The following is a 17452-nucleotide window of genomic DNA, read 5'->3' on the forward strand; positions in this document are numbered from 1 at the left end:
CCTGTCTCTAAACCACAGGCCCTATAAGAGGTCTTCTAATAGATGAGGTAGGAATTCCACAAGTGTATGGAATCTACTCTCATTTTTGCTTCATGGTTACTAACAGCATTTGTACTTATGTGAGGTGTGAAAATTAGTTAAAGGCGGCTTCTAAGTATTTATACAAGTGCCTGGAAAAGAGAGGTGGACTGTGATAGGTTCTACCCTGAAATCATCTAGCACAGTGTGTTTCACTTATTTTTCATTTGTTTTACCTTTTTAAGAATACAGAATCACTTGACGAGGTTATATAATGGCTAGATCCTAAGCCATGCCGTCTGAATCTGAATGTTTAGGGCTACATCTTCAGCTTCAATTTCACTAATATTCAAATCTGTTCTTAGATGTTGTGTAAGATCATTGAATCATGTATTTTACAGTTGAATGACTCCTGTCAAGCTATTTCTCTCCTCAGATGATCGGGTTTAGAAAGCGTAACATTTATTCTACAAACAGAGTTTAGCTAAGGGAAGTTTTGTACGTCCCTTAGCCAAATTATGTGGATGTAATTCTGACAGGCTACAAAACCAACAGGTGAAGATGTATAATTATGAACTTTTATATACCTAACAACATAGTTCTAAAACATATGAGTTATAAACATAATGAATGTGATTTATATATTACCTTTACTTTTAAAATCTATATTGTTCACAATGTAGCATGTCATCATTTTAAATGGTCTAGAGTCATCCTAATTCATCCCATGATTTAAGAATTACAACACAGTTTATGGTCATAATGAATGATTCAAGCCCTTATTACTGGTTATTTAGGTTTGTAATACTTTGTTACCATAAAAAATAAGAAATACTTTTGTGAATCTACTTGAATATAACCTTTGTGATATTTACAACTATTCTGTATGTGAAATTGCCCCATCAAATGTATAAACAAGTGAGAGGGTTTCAAACTGATTTGCAAAGCATCTTCTGTAAATGTTTCAATTTACACCAAAAATAGCATCTTAGGGTGTGCAGTTCCTCACATGAATAAGAGATATTTTAAAAAACAATATTAGTTGTTTTCACTTTTATCTCCCATAATTGATTTGCCTAAGATCTTGTTGTTTTAATGAGTTCAGAACTTGTTAATAAGATTGGAAATTTTTCATAGAATGGGTAATTTTCGGGGTGAACTTACATTTGTGCCCATTGACAGCTTTTATGAAGGAGTTTTTCTTTCCTTATTGATATGTAGTGCATCCAGATGTAATATATATGGTAATCAACTCTCTGTCATATATGTTCAATTATTTTTCCATCTGCTCTTCCTCACAGTTTTGCATATGTGCATATTTAAAAGGTAAAATTTCAGAAAATTATTTTGTCTTTGAGTCTTGGTAACTTCATTCTGAAAAGAAGTTGAAGATTAGACAGACTTACTCAGTTTTGACTGTATTACCCTCTTCTTTAACACTTCTATAGGAAAAGGCATCAGATTTCCATATCACACTCTGAGATTTTTTTGGACAACATTCATGGTCCATTCATTTGTTTGACCTTTCATTTTTCAGCCACTGCTGCCAGTGGAATGTTCGCTTTTGATATGTTCCAAATAGGAGAGCAAGGTGAATACAGAAATTTCACTGAAAATGCACAGGCTGCTTAGTGTTCTCATGACTGTAAAGATGCATCTGTAATGCAATCCCTGAATCACACCACAGCATCTGGCTTAATAATACAGGGACTCGAATATGCATGTTACCCATTAACAAGCACTGTGACTCTCTGGAGGGTACCTGTGTTTCAAATTTCACAACACTCTGCCTTTTAGTTTATAGTTGTCTCCAAGTCTTATAGCTAATAAGAATCCAGGTGCTCTCAGCTGGGTCTGCAGATGTCGGGAATTAGGACAGGCACACAGTGGAACGCTTGCTTTCCCTTCTTCCTCCTAGTGTCTGTGACACAGAAGCATTCATCCTCAAGAGAGGCCCAAAAAGGTCATCTGGAACAGCAGAGAAGAGAACGCCAAACTACTGATGCCAGAATTCCACAAATAGACCACACTATTGGAAGGGAGTCTGACTTGCTGCAGTTTTAGTGTTAGAATTATTCTTCTTAATGGAATTGACTCACACTCAAAAAGATGTGCTTGATTATACCAGGTGCCGAATGGAAAACACTACACATTGACTCCACTTCCTCTGTCCTTCTGTGACCTCTGCCTCCTTTTATCCTGCTAACTTTCTTTCTTTAGTTGTTTTTTATGACATGGAAAAATTACTCAACATACTTAACTTTGGCTATTGCTTTTCAGAGATGTAGAAATTGTAATAATGTTGAAGTTTAAGAATTAATCACATTTTTAAATGAATTGTTTACACAGTTTATTTGGTAGTTTTTGGAAACCATTCAGTAGTATTTAGTGTGGAGTGTATCATCTTTTCACAACATTCCATAATTTGTCATATTAACGTTCATAATGTCTAAATTAAGATTCTAGTTTTCCCCCAAAATATCACCAAGTAAAGCTTAGGTCTCATAGGCTGAGCGGCAGGTAAAGTCACAGTTTTCCTGGCCAAGGCAGAAGAGAGAGCCCTGGGTGAGCAAAGCAGTGCCCTGTGGGAAGTCCCAGCCCTGTCCAAAAATGTCACTTCATCTGAGTCCTGAACCTAAGTATCACGGGAAGCAAAACAGCAGGACCGGCTCAAGCGATCTGCAGCTTTCTAAAATAGAGATGAAAGTTTAAGGAAAAAAGCTATTTTAGACAAACCACCAGGGAATCCCACGATGTCAGTAGGTTGTCTCATTTGCTTATACATGTCTCATGCAGATAACAAAGGTAATAAAGTGTCAACTTCATGATTTCACTGTCAGTTTTCTATTGGCAAGAACGCCTAAACAGGTAAAGCCTCATCCCATGATTCCTTCATTTTTCTGTTTTTGTTTCTCTCAAATGCGTAGAATTCCCTAAATGTGTGTGAGATATGAGTCATCATGTAGAAAAACCTTCCTCTGGAGAAACACACGTGGGTGTCCCCAGCTGCAGTCTTGCTCTGTCTCCATCAGCCTCAGCTAGAAACAAATGCAGACTAATAAGACTTTCCTTACATCTTTGGCTCAAGTTTGGGGTTTTTAAAGCATATTTGGAAATAGCCCTAACACACATTTTAAAATAAGAACTAATCATCATTGTGTAGATCACCCTTTCCCCAAATCCCTCGGTTTTATTACATATATACATATATTTTTTTTCTTTTTTCTTTTTCTTTTTTTTTTTTTTTTTTGAGACAGAGTCTCGCTCTGTAGCCCAGGCTGGAGTGCAGTGGCGTTATCTCAGCTCACTGCAAGCTCCGCCTCCTGGGTTCACGCCATTCTCCTGCCTCAGCCTCCCGAGTAGCTGGGACTACAGGCGCCCACCACCTCGTCCGGCTAGTTTTTTGTATTTTTAGTAGAGACAAGGTTTCACCGTGCTAGCCAGGATGGTCTCGATCTCCTGACTTCGTAATCCTCCTGCCTCGGCCTCCCAAAGTGTTGGGATTACAGGCGTGAGCCTATTATGTATGTTTAAAATAAAATAATTATAAGTGCTTATGCACAAATATACTAGAAAATTATCCAGGATCTAATAAGTTGAAAATGTATGCAACTTTATATTTTAAAATTTTATTGGAAATCAAACTTGAAGCTTTTCATTTGTTCAGGAGCACGGAAAGGCAAAGGAACCCTCTTAGCCTGGGCAGGGATGGATTCACTTGTCTCTCTTGAGGACCATTAGATCTTAGCAGTTATTGGGAAGGTATAAGGCACACTGTGCTCATTCTACTTCTAAGCTTAAATAATTGTGCCATTAAGCTTAAATAATTTTGCCACCTGATTCCCACAAGTGGGAGGCAAACACAGTGACCCATCTTTACTTTTAAACTCAGTAGAAAGTATTGCAAGAAAAATTTCCAAAGATAAGATATCCAGAAAGAGGCTCAATACCAGTAAACTGTATATTACTGAGCGTGTCATCACTAATTACATTTGAGGAAGAAGAAAATACTATTCACCTATTTCTCAGCTTTGATTTTATCTTCAGATCTTTATGAGATCTGAAATTGAACTCAAAGGAGAGGATGTTAAGAAATTCCTCTTAGGATAAACAGCAGTTTCTATCTCTTATCAGGGAAGTGAGAACAGATAGAAACAAACCAAAAACAATGAAGATCACACAATAAATCTTTTCCCATGTTTTTGACTGGTACATCCACTCAAACTCAGTCTCTAAAGTGATGGGCTATAAAACACTTAATGAGTGTGAGGAAAGGGTGGGTTTTAATAGCCCCCAGCTAAATTGGAGTTTTAGTATCAAAGCAGCTAGCAGTCTTGCCCTAACAAATGCACAGGAGCTGAATGTGGGAATTTACATGGTGCCTTCATAGGGTACTTCTTTTACCTGGTGGACAGCGTAATGTCTGGTGGTCCCACCCATGACCAGGGGATCTCTCACACAGGAAACTTGTTTAGACTTGCAGACACCCTTATGGCTTTTGTCTGACCTGAATCCAGAGTAAGCCTGCCTGGCCTTTCCTCTGCGCTGGGAGACTGACCTTGTGTTCTCCCCTTCCCGGGGGAACCCTTGGCCTGGGGCATCCCCTTCAAATGGAAGGTGGAAATTCAATACACCACCACAATAGGAAACATGGTTACAAATTTTACTAAGAGGCCCTGGGCCAGGAGGGCACTGTGAATGGGGAGGGCAGTCCTTTGTTCCCAGGACAGGAGAGGCAGGAATGGAGAGTCAGGCAGAGAGAGAAAGAGAGACAGAGAGAGAGATCACACGGCAAATAGCAGAGTATAGAAGGGAAAAGGATGTGGGTCACTTTAAGTTCATGAGCAAATGCCCAAATGGTCCCATTAAGGGAAGCTTTGGGAAATTGGGGTGCCCAGTCTGCTAGACAGGAGGGATGACTCTAAATGTTTATCTATGAGCACCGCTTGAGCCCTGTGGGTGTAGCATAGAGCTGGAATCTGTGTCATAGGTGAGAGAGCCCTGCTTCTGGTATGAGAAAGTCAAACCTGCAATCAAAATCAATGCTGAAGCAACATAAAGTTATAAGAATTCACCAGAGTATGTCTTTCTTAACATCAACCAAGAGGAGACTTGGGAAAGTGTATTACACTCAATCAGGGTTGGGAAAACAATAATCAGAGATACGTATCTGAAGAAACTAGTCTGGGCACCTGGAACTCCCTTGCAGAGAAAACTGAAGGAAAACAAAAGACACTCTAAAAATATTTACAAACCTTGTCATTATGTTATTTGTATCAGATTTTATGTGCAATGAATAAAATATATATTCTCCTGACTTATTAATAAGCCCCTTCTTTTCTCCACACACCCCACCTGCTGGTACAACCTCAGGGAAAAGGGAAGGAAAAGGGGCAGGCCTGGAAAGAGACCCAGGAGATTACAGGAGAGATGGGAGGAAGGACAGGGAGGTGGACGGAGGGAGGGTCAGCCAGCAAGGTGACAGCAAGGACAAATGCCCTCTCTGGGCTGGATCACCTTAAGGGAAATATGGAATCAGAGGGGTACTTATAGGGCATCCTGTCTGAGACTCTGGGGGAGGGATCTCATCACATTTCCCCGAGGAGCAAAAATAGAGACTGTGAGAGTAACCACAAGCTACCCTTGCATTTGGTATTTGGTGGAGAAGAACCAAAAGGCCTACGTGTTGCACTGAAAGGGAAGGAGAACACGGCTCAAAAGTGAGCCTGAGGAGTGTCAGTGGAAGGAACAAAACGACCCCGACAACAAAAGCATCAGGATGGGCCATTACAGCTCAAGCTAAAATCCAGGGAGTCAGCAGCCCAGAAAGGTGGCTGTGGAACAGAGGCGCATGAAGGAGCAGCCCTGTCTATTTCTGAGACAGAACACACAGTACTCAGAGCTCTTCACAGTGCAGCAGAATTGGTTTTCTAGAGAAACTTTGAAACCGTTAAAAACCAACCCAAAGACACACTTTGCTTAAGCTAAGTGATTTATACCTATGTGATGAGAGGCTAGACAGATATTAAAATCGTGGAGCTGGGGAACTCTTATGAACAAATAAAAAGGCAGTTACCAGATTTTAATTCATAGCTAATATGTATGTATATGCAAATAAAGATAATTAAAGAAATACACCAACGTATTTATGAAGCATATTGTTGGGAGATGGGAGTATAGATTTTTCCTTGAGGATTTTGGGGTTTTTTTAGGGGTTCTGCACTAAACATACGTATTAGTCAGGCTAAGTTATGTCATGGCAAGAAGACTAGAATCTATGTGGCTTAGCACAAAGACAGTTTACTCTCCTCATGCGCGTAAGGCTTGCAGTGTGCATCAGCAGCAGACGCTTACCTCATGGTTTCTGAGACAGGACAGCTGGGACGTGGCAACGTGGACCGTGGCTCTTTTTGGTTCCATCTCCCATTTTCTTAGTGAAGGTTGGTCACAGGTCCCCACCTGAAGTCACAAGCTGCCTGGAAAAAGCAAAGCACTGGCTGCCAGAGAGCAACATGAATCATTTCTTCAGCATCGATTTATTTTTAAGTAAAAATAAAATTAAATAAAATTTTTAAAATTTGATTTGTAGAAGAATTTTCCCAGCCAAAATTTCTCTAATGCCATAAAAACTTGAAAATACCATAAATTTTAAATAATACATTAAAACACTTCCAAAACTTCTGTAAGTAAAGATAGAAAATCAAAATTATACTTTGAAATATTTTAGAACGTGACTAAGGTTTTCTTTTCCCTCAGTCTCCATGGGTTATACTCCAATGTATTCTTTTACTTTTTCTTTTTTTTTTTTTTTTTTTTTGCTTTTACTGTAATCATCCAGGCTTTATTTCCATAAATCCATAAATACATTGTCGATGTGGGTCTCTGCTTCAGGCTTCAATATCTATATGTCAGCTTGTCTGTCATCATTTTTGATGGTTTTAATTTTCCCTTGTTTTCTTAGAGGAATTCAAGTTTGGGATCTATTCAAGTGCTAACATTTTACACATCAAATATTTATGTATTCCATCTCCAGTGAGATTTTCATCTTGCTCATTAATGTGTCTGCTTCCATGTAGCCTATGCTATTTTAACCCAGACCTCTTTAACCTGATCTTTCAGTCCTGCCTCCTGTCTGATTTTCATTCATTGTACTATGCTTTCTTTTCATCCAAACTTCTTCTCTTCTTAGCGTTTTGAGGTCTTATTCCAAGGGGCCATGCCTTCTTCTATTCTGTTAAGGAAGTCAAATAGCTTGCTGAAATTATGTTATGATGCCTTGCTTTACAGTGCTCTCAGAGACGCGCTTTTCTTTTCCGCAATGAGAAAACTCACTCTCCTCGCTTTCTACCGCAGGATTTTGTTTCATACATTTCAAGATTATTATTCTCTCATTACATTTACCAGGAAATAGATATCAAAGCAGACACTGGATTTGGCCGCCAAACCCTGTGGATTCCCCACAGCTGTTCATTTTCTGCCTACGTCATGGGTGGAGGTCCTTTCTGGTCCCCTGCAGAAGGCTGGCTGCATTGCTAGGATGCAGCCCATCGCTTAAGCTGGAGCCCTGCCATGCCCCTGATGCTCAACCAGTGAGAATGCTAATATTGAGGCTGCATGGAAGCCCACCCCTGGCGTCTCCCCTCACCACCCCCGAGCATGGGGATTTCTAGTGGGAAACACCCCTCCCCGCACCGCTCTCTTCGTGTATTTCACAAACGCCTCTACCTAAATCTGTGCTCTGTTTTTCGCAAGGATACTCCCTACAATGGCTGTGAAAGAGGCCTCAGGGGTGAAGCAGTGTTCTAAATGATCAAATTATGGTGCTCATATCATAGAGAAGTTTTGAGGCTAACTACTAACAGACCAAGAAATGTCATCTTAGCCTCTCTTTGTTAGTTGGAACTTCTCTGATAAGCCTTTTAAAGAAAATTTGCGCTTTTCGTGACATTAAATTAATTGAAATAGCTAAGCTATTGTTTTCAGCCTTCTATAGAATCATTTGATTTCAACACCTAAGCTCTCATTTTAATCTAAGATTTGTAAAACACTTTTTCTATAATAAATTGAATTATTTTTATCTGCACTATCTTTCCTTTAATAAAAATGTGCAAAAGAAATTCCTATTTTAAATTAAGATCAAAAGTCAACATTCTGTTTTGTTGATGATGAATTATGAGATATTTTAGTGGTTTAATATATATTACAACCTCCATGCTATTTATCTTCATTTTATTCTATAACTCCATGAAGAGCAAAATATAGCTATCTCAGTGTATACTTGGTGCAAAATGTTTTATTTGTTTAATATTTCCAACGGGTTGATGTTCTTCAGGAGCTCTTTCTTACCCATGCTGAGAGCAAACCAAGCGCTGAAAAATGGCTAAATTGCTGAAAGAAGTGGGGAGAAAAAAAAAAACTTGCTATTACTAAAAATAAGACTGCAGATGAAAATGAAGCCTAAATGGTTAAGAGTCTGTTGACTAGGGTTCCAGTCCTTCTTTGCCATAATGTGTGAGCTCAGGAAAATCTTTTTTAATTACTGGCTCCATGCGGAATCTCTTTCATCATTGCACAGTTGTGTCAACCATTGTAAAGATGCACCAGGTTGGAGGCTACTCAAGCAACGGTAACCTCTTGAGTAGTAATGTCATTAATACTCAAGTAATGACAATGGTAATGACATTACCCAGTAATGTCACTAAGTTGATGTATGGAGGACACCACTGCCCTTTGGAGGAGACGCCACTGTGCTTCCCTCACCACGACACTGCATCCGGCTGCTGCCCCCAGCACAACTCTGCTGCCCCGGGATGCTCGCTGTCCTGGAAGCCCCTACCGCCTCCCCCCACACCACCAACCGTGGCCACCAACCACCACAAAGGAGAGGGCTCTGGGTTGTTCCTGTCCAGGTATCACCAGCTCCAATGTGAAGTCCAGAGTGTGTGGTCTCGAGGGCTGAGGAGCCAGCTGCAAGGAAGGCTGGGAAGTGAGGCCTGACTTCCCACCAAGGTTCAGGAGGTGAAACAGTGTAAGCCTCAGAAAGAAGGACGAAGTTCCACTTGTAAGGAGAAGCAGACAGAATCAGGACTCGCCCTGGCTGGTTTGCTTTGCAGCTAGATACAGGGATTGCCTTTGCCCCATTGGGCGGAGGTATGCTTGAACGTAGCCTCACGCAGGCATCCTCCCCCTGGCCTGTAGGGCTGCAACTTCCTCGTATGCCCCATGGATTTTATGAACGAGTCACATAACTTTACCAGTGATTGATGTACATAAGTCCAGATTGTCTGTCACTAAGCATTCTAACTGTGCAATGTGACCATCACAGCTACACCATCAAAAAAGATTAACAGGGTACTGATGCCTTCCTCTTGGAGCAGAGAGCCTCCACCACACTGAATCCCAAACAGGTGTCTTTATGGGGTGCTGAGAGGCTGGGTTTTTGTGTCTCCACTGCCCTTCTGCCTGGAAGTTCCACCTTGAGCCCTGTGTCTCCTGCATTCTCAGTACCCTATAGCATGACAGCCCGATTTCCAGACATACATACACGTCCTCATTAATAGACAAACACGTATCTGAAGCTTCCTCCCATATGCTCCGCATACCATGGGTCTTTTCAAAACACGTACAAATCAATGCAGTTATTAAAAATTAACATCAGGAAAAGATTCAAACAGCTCACCCGTAAAAAGTTTCATCAATCTTGTTCTGTAAACTTAAAGAGGTCATTAAAAGTCTAAAATCCAGGAAATATTTTGAAACATTGCAGCCATCCAAAGCCTCATGGTCTTTGAATAGAAACATTAAAGTTGAAAAGTTGCACACGAAGTTCAGTAACAAGTGTTCTACCCAGAATATAGTAGTGGAACATCTAAACATTGCAGCATTAGGAAAAAGTGATGTCATTAATACTATTCAGATAGAATAAGTTAATTCTAAAAAATTAAATGGATAAGAGAGAGGAAATAGAAACCAACAGAAAGGGCATGTGGTGCCTTCTGGTGCAATCCTGCCAGCTCAAAAGGAGGGAGGGACCCAGAAGTCTTCGCTGCAGGGCTCAGGGTCTTGCAGGGAGGGGCATTCCTTCCTTGCAAGGGCAATAGAGACTCTGGTTTTCATTTGTATATGGAAAAAGCTTGGGGTCTCACTCCTATCCTTACATGCAAAAGCAGGACAACCTGAAAAGCAATGACTTTTCTTGAACTCAATAGAGAACTGAGATGCAAAGCAAAACACCACCCCAAAATCTGGAGAGACAGGTGTACCCAGAGAGACACAGCAGAGAGCTGCAGCCCTGGAGTAGAGGCTGCTGGAGCACATGCTGGTAGAAAGGCTTAAATGTCAATTTGGATAAATTGCTGAAAATGAATGTGAACTAGCGAGAGGATGAGAAACGTGGAAATGGAAAGTCTTCACCTCCAGTAACCTCACTGGTTTTCACAGTGATTATATGAGAAAGCTATCTTTATGTCTCTGGCAGAGGAGGGTGAGAAGAATCATTGTAAAATATGCCCAGACCCTTCTCCTTAATGGAGGCTTAATTTTCCTAGAAAAAAACTGCCAGAATCTTATCCCAGTTGGGGGAAGGGTGTTCTGTCCCCACTATCTCCCTCTCACTTCTGTATCACCTAAAGAACAGTCAACGGGGAGCAGGCTTCAGGGGTGTAGACGGGGAATGCTGCAGGCAAGGAAGGGAGGAGGGGTGAGAATAAGGTGGGAAGCTACATCTCTAAACAGACAGCTGGGAGGTCACAGGCCCAAGACACAGGCTGTCGCCAACACCGAGATTTAATTAGAGGATTACAGATGCTCTCCCTCCCCCAACTTCCTGCCACACCACCATGACTCCAATGGAACTACCATAGAGGACAACTGAAGGAGCTGCAAGACACTCACCCTGGGAGAGGGAGAGCCAATGGACACACCAAACAGAAACAGAAACAAACAAAAAACCCGATCATTAGAGAATGTTAAGGCCCCAGCACCCATAGCTACAGCAAACTTTAAGCATTGCCCAACTTCCAGACATAATAACATGAATTCTCACACTAAATGTCATTTACCTTAGTTCCTCTTATCTAGTAAAACATGTCTGGCTAACAACAACAACAAGAACAACAACAATAACAACAAAGAGGTGTGTCAAACACCGAGGAAAACACAGAGGAAACAATGCAGTGATCACAACCAGACTGAGATATGACATGGATGCTGGAAGGAGCAAACAATATTTAAAATAATTAGAATTAACAGCTGAAGGGCTCTCACAGAAACAGTAGACAGTACTCAGGGACAGATGCATAATAGAAATAGAGATGGAAACTAACAAAGGATCAAAAGGCAATGTGAACAATTAAAAACACTGCAACAAAATGAAGGGAGTCTGTCATGGGATCCTCAGTAGAATGGAGTAGCTGAAGGAAAACAAATATTAAACTTGAAGCTATGTCAGCAGAATGTCCCCACACTGAAATGCAAAGAGATAAACAAATGAAGACCAAGCAAACGCATAGCATTCAAGAACCAGCGAGCCATTCCAAAGAGTTTATCACTTGTGTAACCAAAACACCAGAAAGCAAGTCGGAGCAGGAAAAATACTCGAAAGTAATAATGTTCAAGAATATTCCAAAAATAATTACAGACACCAAAGCAGAGATCCAGGAAGCTCAGAGAACTCCAAGAAGAATACATACCAACACACACACACACACACACACACACACACACTCTCTCATGCATGCACGCATGCACGCACACACAGACATATGTAAACTGCAGAAAACAAGATAATGGGAACATGTTAAAAGAAGGAAAAGTAAAATGAACAGCTATCTATAGAGGAAAATGGGTAACAATTTCAGCAGACGTCTAATCAGGAACCAAACAGGCAAGAAGAGAGTGGAATATGTTAGGTGCTGAAAGAAAAATCACCCATCAACGTCTAATTCTATATCCAGTGAAATTATCCTTTCAAAATAAAGGGGCGCATTTTGAGAGGCTGAGGCAAAGGATCACTCAAGCCTAAGAGTTTGAGACCAGACTGCACAACATAGAGAGACCCTACCTCATCTCTACAATAATTTAAAAAATTAGCCAGGTGTGATGGTGCACACTTATAAATCCCAGCTACTCAGGAAGCTGAGGCAGGAGGATCCCTTGAGCTTGGGAGGTCGAGGCTACAGTGAGCTATGATGATGCCACTGCACTCCAGCCTGGGCAACAGTGTGAGACTCTGTCTTTAAAAAAAAAAAAAAAAAAAAGTAAATGAGCAATAAATATCTTGTTAAATGAAAAAGTAAATTGATGATATACCCAAATTCTTTCTTGCAATCACACAGTTCTGAATTTTATGAAGTTTGCAATAATCATTATTATATATGCTACATATGAATACCTTATCTATCCAACTTTGTATCTTCATACAGCTAGCTATCTATTTAATATCTCTTTATTTATCCACATGCTTAACTGCCTGTCCAACTAGCTCTCCATCTTTTCTTCTTTCTTTTCCAAACATTACCTATTCCGGAGAATTATAGCGGGGTGAAAACTCAGAAGATAGGCGAATGGAGCATGTGGAAGTTTTATAATTATAATTTAAGAAAACTTTAAAAATTTTCAACTCACCTAATAGGAATTGGTTATTATAATAACATAATACTGGTTTGTGCAGTTGACCCTAGAGCAGCAGAGGCTTCAACTACTGGGGCTCACTTTTGTGCATGTTTCCTCCCCTTCTGCCACCACTGAGACAGCAAGACCAACTCCTCCTCTGCCTCCTCCTCCTCCTCGGCCCACTCAGCATGAAGACAAGGAGAATGCAGGCCTTTCTGATGATCGACTTTCACTTAATGACTAGTAAATGTATTTTCTGTTCCTTATGATTTTTTTTATTATTATACTTTAAGTTCTAGGGCACATGTGTACAACGTGCAGGTTTGTTACATATGTATACATGTGTCATGTTGGTGTGCTGTACCCATGAACTCGTCATTTACATTAGGTATATCTCCTAATGCTATCCCTCCCCCCTTCCTAACCCCACGACAGGCCCTGGTGTGTGATGTTCCCCATTCTGTGCCCAAGTGTTCTCATTGTTCAATTCCCACCTATGAGTGAGAACATGCGGTGTTTGGTTTTCTGTTCTTGCAATAGTTTGCTGAGAATGATGGTTTCCAGCTGCATTCTTGTCCCTACAAAGGCCACAAACTCATCCTTTTTATGGCTACATAGTATTCCATGGTGTATATGTGCCACATTTTCTGAATCCAGTCTGTCACTGATGGACATTTGGGTTGATTCCAAGTCTTTGCTATTGTGAATAGTGCTGCAATAAACATACATGTGCATGTCTTTATAGCAGCACGATTTATAATCCATTGACTATATACTCAGTAATGGGATGGCTGGGTCAAATCGTATTTCTAGTTCTAGATCCTTGAGGAATCACCACACTGTTTTCCACAATGATTGAACTAGTTTACAGACCCACCAACAGTGTAAAAGTGTTCCTATTTCTCCACATCCTCTCCAGCACCTGTTGTTTCCTGACTTTTTAATGATCGCCATTCTAACTGGTGTGAGATGGTATCTCATTGTGGTTTTGATCTGCATTTCTCTGATGGCCAGTGATGATGAGCATTTTTTCATGTGTCTGTTGGCTGTATGAATGTCTTCTCTTGAGAAGTGTCTGTTCATATCCTTTGCCACTTTTTGATGGGGTTGTTTGTTTTTTTCTTGTAAATTTGTTGGAGTTCTTTGTAGGTTCTGGATATTAGCCCTTTGTCAGATGAGTAGATTGCAAAAATTTTCTCCCATTCTGTAGGTTACCTGTTCACTCTGATGGTAGTTTCTTTTGCTGTGCAGAAGTTCTTTAGTTTAATTAGATCCCATTTGTCAATTTTGGCTTTTGCTGCCGTTGCTTTTGGTGTTTTAGACATGAAGTCTTTGCCCATGCCTATGTCCTGAATGGTACTACCTAGGTTTTCCTCTAGGGTTTTTATGGTATTAGGTCTAACATTTAAGTCTCTAATCCATCTTGAATTAATTTTCGTATAAGGAGTAAGGAAAGGATCCAGATTCAGCTTTCTACTTATGGCTAGCCAATTTTCCCAGCACCATTTATTAAATAGGGAATCCTTTCCCCATTTCTTGTTTTTGTCAGGTTTGTCAAAGATCAGATGGCTGTAGATGTGTGGTATTATTTCTGAGGACTCTGTTCTGTTCCATTGGTCTATATCTCTGTTTTGGTACCAGTACCATGCTGTTTTGGTTACTGTAGCTTTGTAGTATAGTCTGAAGTCAGGTAGCATGATGCCTCCAGCTTTGTTCTTTTGGCTTAGGATTATCTTGGCAATGTGGGCTCTTTTTTGGTTCCATATGGACTTCAAAGCAGTTTTTTCCAATTCAGTGAAGAAAGTTATTGGTAGCTTAATGGGGATGGCATTGAATCTATAAATTACCTTGGGCAGTATGGCCATTTTCACGATATTGATTCTTCCTATCCATGAGCATGGTATGTTCTTCCATTTGTTTGTGTCCTCTTTTCTTTCACTGAGCTGTAGTTTGTAGTTCTCCTTGAAGAGGTCCTTTACATGCCTTGTAAGTTGGATTCCTAGGTATTTTATTCTCTTTGAAGCTATTGTGAATGTGAGTTCGTTCATGATTTGGCTCTCTGTTTGTCTGTTACTGGAGTATAAGAATGCTTGTGATTTTTGCATACTGATTTTGTATCCTGAGACTTTGCTGAAGTTGTTTATCAGCTTAAGGAGATTTTGGGCTGAGATGATGGGGTTTTCCAAATATAAAATCATGTCATCTGCCAACAGGGACAATTTGACTTCTTCTTTTCCTAAATGAATACCCTTTATTTCTTTCTCTTGCCTGATTGTCCTAGCCAGAACTTCCTATGTTGAATAGGAGTGGTGAGAGAGGGCATCCCTGTCTTGTGCCAGTTTTCAAAGGGAATGCTTCCAGTTTTTGCCCATTCAGTATGATATTGGCTGTGGGTTTGTCATAAATAGCTCTTATTTATGTTCCATCAATACCAAATTTATTGAGAGTTTTTAGGATGAAGGTTGTCGAATTTTGGCAAAGGCCTTTTCTGCATCTATTGAGATAATCATGTGGTTTTTGTCTTTGGTTCTGTTTTTATGATGGATTACATTTATTGATTTGCATATGTTGAACCAGCCTTGCATCCCAGGGATGAAGCCTACTTTATCATGGTGGATAAGCTTTTTGATGTGCTGCTGGATTTGGTTTGCCAGTATTTTATTGAGGATTTTTGCATCAATGTTCATCAGGGATATTGGTCTAAAATTCTCTTTTTTTGTTGTATCTCTGCCAGGCTTTGGTGTCTGGATGATGTTGGCCTCATAAAATGTGTTAGAGAGGATTCCTTCTTTTTTTATTGATTGGAATAGTTTCAGAAGGAATGGTACCATCTCCTCCTTGTACCTCTGGTAGAATTTGGCTGTGAATCCATCTGGTCCTGGACTTTTTTTTGGTTGGTAGGCTATTAATTATTGCCTCAATTTCAGAGCCTTCTATTGGTATATTCAGGGATTCAACTTCTTCCTGGTTTAGTCTTGGGAGAGTGTAAGTGTCCAGGAATTTATCCATTTCTTCCAGGTTTTCTAGTTTATTTGCATGGAGGTGTTTATAGTATTCTCTGATGGCAGTTTGTATTTCTGTGGGATTGGTGGTGATATCCCATTTATCATTTTTTATTGCATCTGTTTGATTCTTCCCTCTTTTCTTCTTTATTAGTCTTGCTAGCAGTCTATCAATTTTGTTTATCTTTTAAAAAAAATCCAGCTCCTGGATTCATTGATATTTTTGGAGGGTTTTTTGTGTCTCTATCTCCTTCAGTTCTGCTCTGATCTTAGTAATTTCCTGCCTTCTGCTAGCTTTTGAATGTGTTTGCTCTTGCTTCTCTAGTTCTTTTAATTGTGATGTTAGGGTGTCGATTTTAGATCTTTCCTGCTTTCTCTTGTGGGCATTTAGTGCCATAAATTTCCCTCTACACACTGCTTTAAATGTGTCCCAGAGATTCTGGTATGTTGTATCTTTATTCTCATTGGTTTCAAAGAATATCTTTATTTCTGCCTTCATTTCGTTATGTACCCAGTAGTCATTCAGGAGCAGGTTGTTCAGTTTCCATGTAGTTGAGCAGTTTTGATTGAGTTTCTTAGTCCTGAGTTTCTAGTTTGATTGCACTGTGGTCTGAGAGACAGTTTGTTATAATTTCTATTCTTTTACATTTGCTGAGGGGTGCTTTACTTCCAACTATGTGGTCAATTTTGGAATAAGTGTGATGTGGTACTGAGAAGAATGTATATTCTGTTGATTTCGGGTGGAGAGTTCTGTAGATGTCTATTAGGTCTGCTTGGTGCAGAGTTGAGTTCAATTCCTGGATATCCTTGTTAACTTTCTGTCTCGTTGATCTGTCTAACGTTGACAGTGGGGTGTTAAAGTCTCCCATTATTATTGTCTGGGAGTCTAAGTCTCTTTGTAAGTCTCTAAGGACTTGTTTTATGAATCTGGGTGCTCCTGTATTGTGTGCATATATACTTAGGATAGTTAGCTCTTCCTGATGAATTGATCCCTTTACCATTATGTAATAGCCTTCTTTGTCTTTTTTGATCTTTGATGGTTTAAACTCTGTTTTATCAGAGACTAGGATTGCAACTCCTGCTTTTTTGTTTGTTTGTTTGTTTTCCATTTGCTTGGTAGATCTTCCTCCATCCCTTTATTTTGAGCCTATGTGTGTCTCTGCATGTGAGATAGGTCTCCTGAATACAGCAAACTGATGGGTCTTGACTCTATCCAATTTGCCAGTCTGTGCCTTTTAGTTGAACCATTTAGTCCACTTACATTTAAGGTTAATATTGTTATGTGTGAACTTGATCCTGTCATTATGATATTAGGTGGTTAGTTTGCTCGTTAGTCAATGCAGTTTCTTCCTAGCATCTATGGTCTTTACATTTTGGCATGTTTTTGCAATGGCTGGTACCAGTTGTTCCTTTCCATGTTTAGTGCTTCCTTCATGATCTCTTGTAGGGCAGGACAGGTGATGACAAAATCTGTAAGCATTTGCTTGTCTGTAAAGGATTTTATTTCTCCTTCACTTATGAAACTTAGTTTGGCTGGATATGAAATTCTGGGTTGAAAATTCTTTTCTTTAAGAATGTTGAATATTGGCCCCCACTCTCTTCTGGCTTGGAGAGTTTCTGCCGAGAGATCTGCTGTTAGTCTAATGGGCTTCCCTTTGTGGGTAACCTGACCTTTCTCTCTGGTTGCCCTTAACGTTTTTTCCTTCATTTCAACTTTGGTGAATCTGACAATTATGTGTCTTGGAGTTGCTCTTCTCGAGGAGCATCTTTGTGGCTTTCTCTGTATTTCCTGAGTTTGAATGATGGCCTACCTTCCTAGG

This window comes from Macaca nemestrina, chromosome 4, assembly GCF_043159975.1.
Source record: "Macaca nemestrina isolate mMacNem1 chromosome 4, mMacNem.hap1, whole genome shotgun sequence".
Classification (NCBI taxonomy): Eukaryota; Metazoa; Chordata; class Mammalia; order Primates; family Cercopithecidae; genus Macaca; species Macaca nemestrina.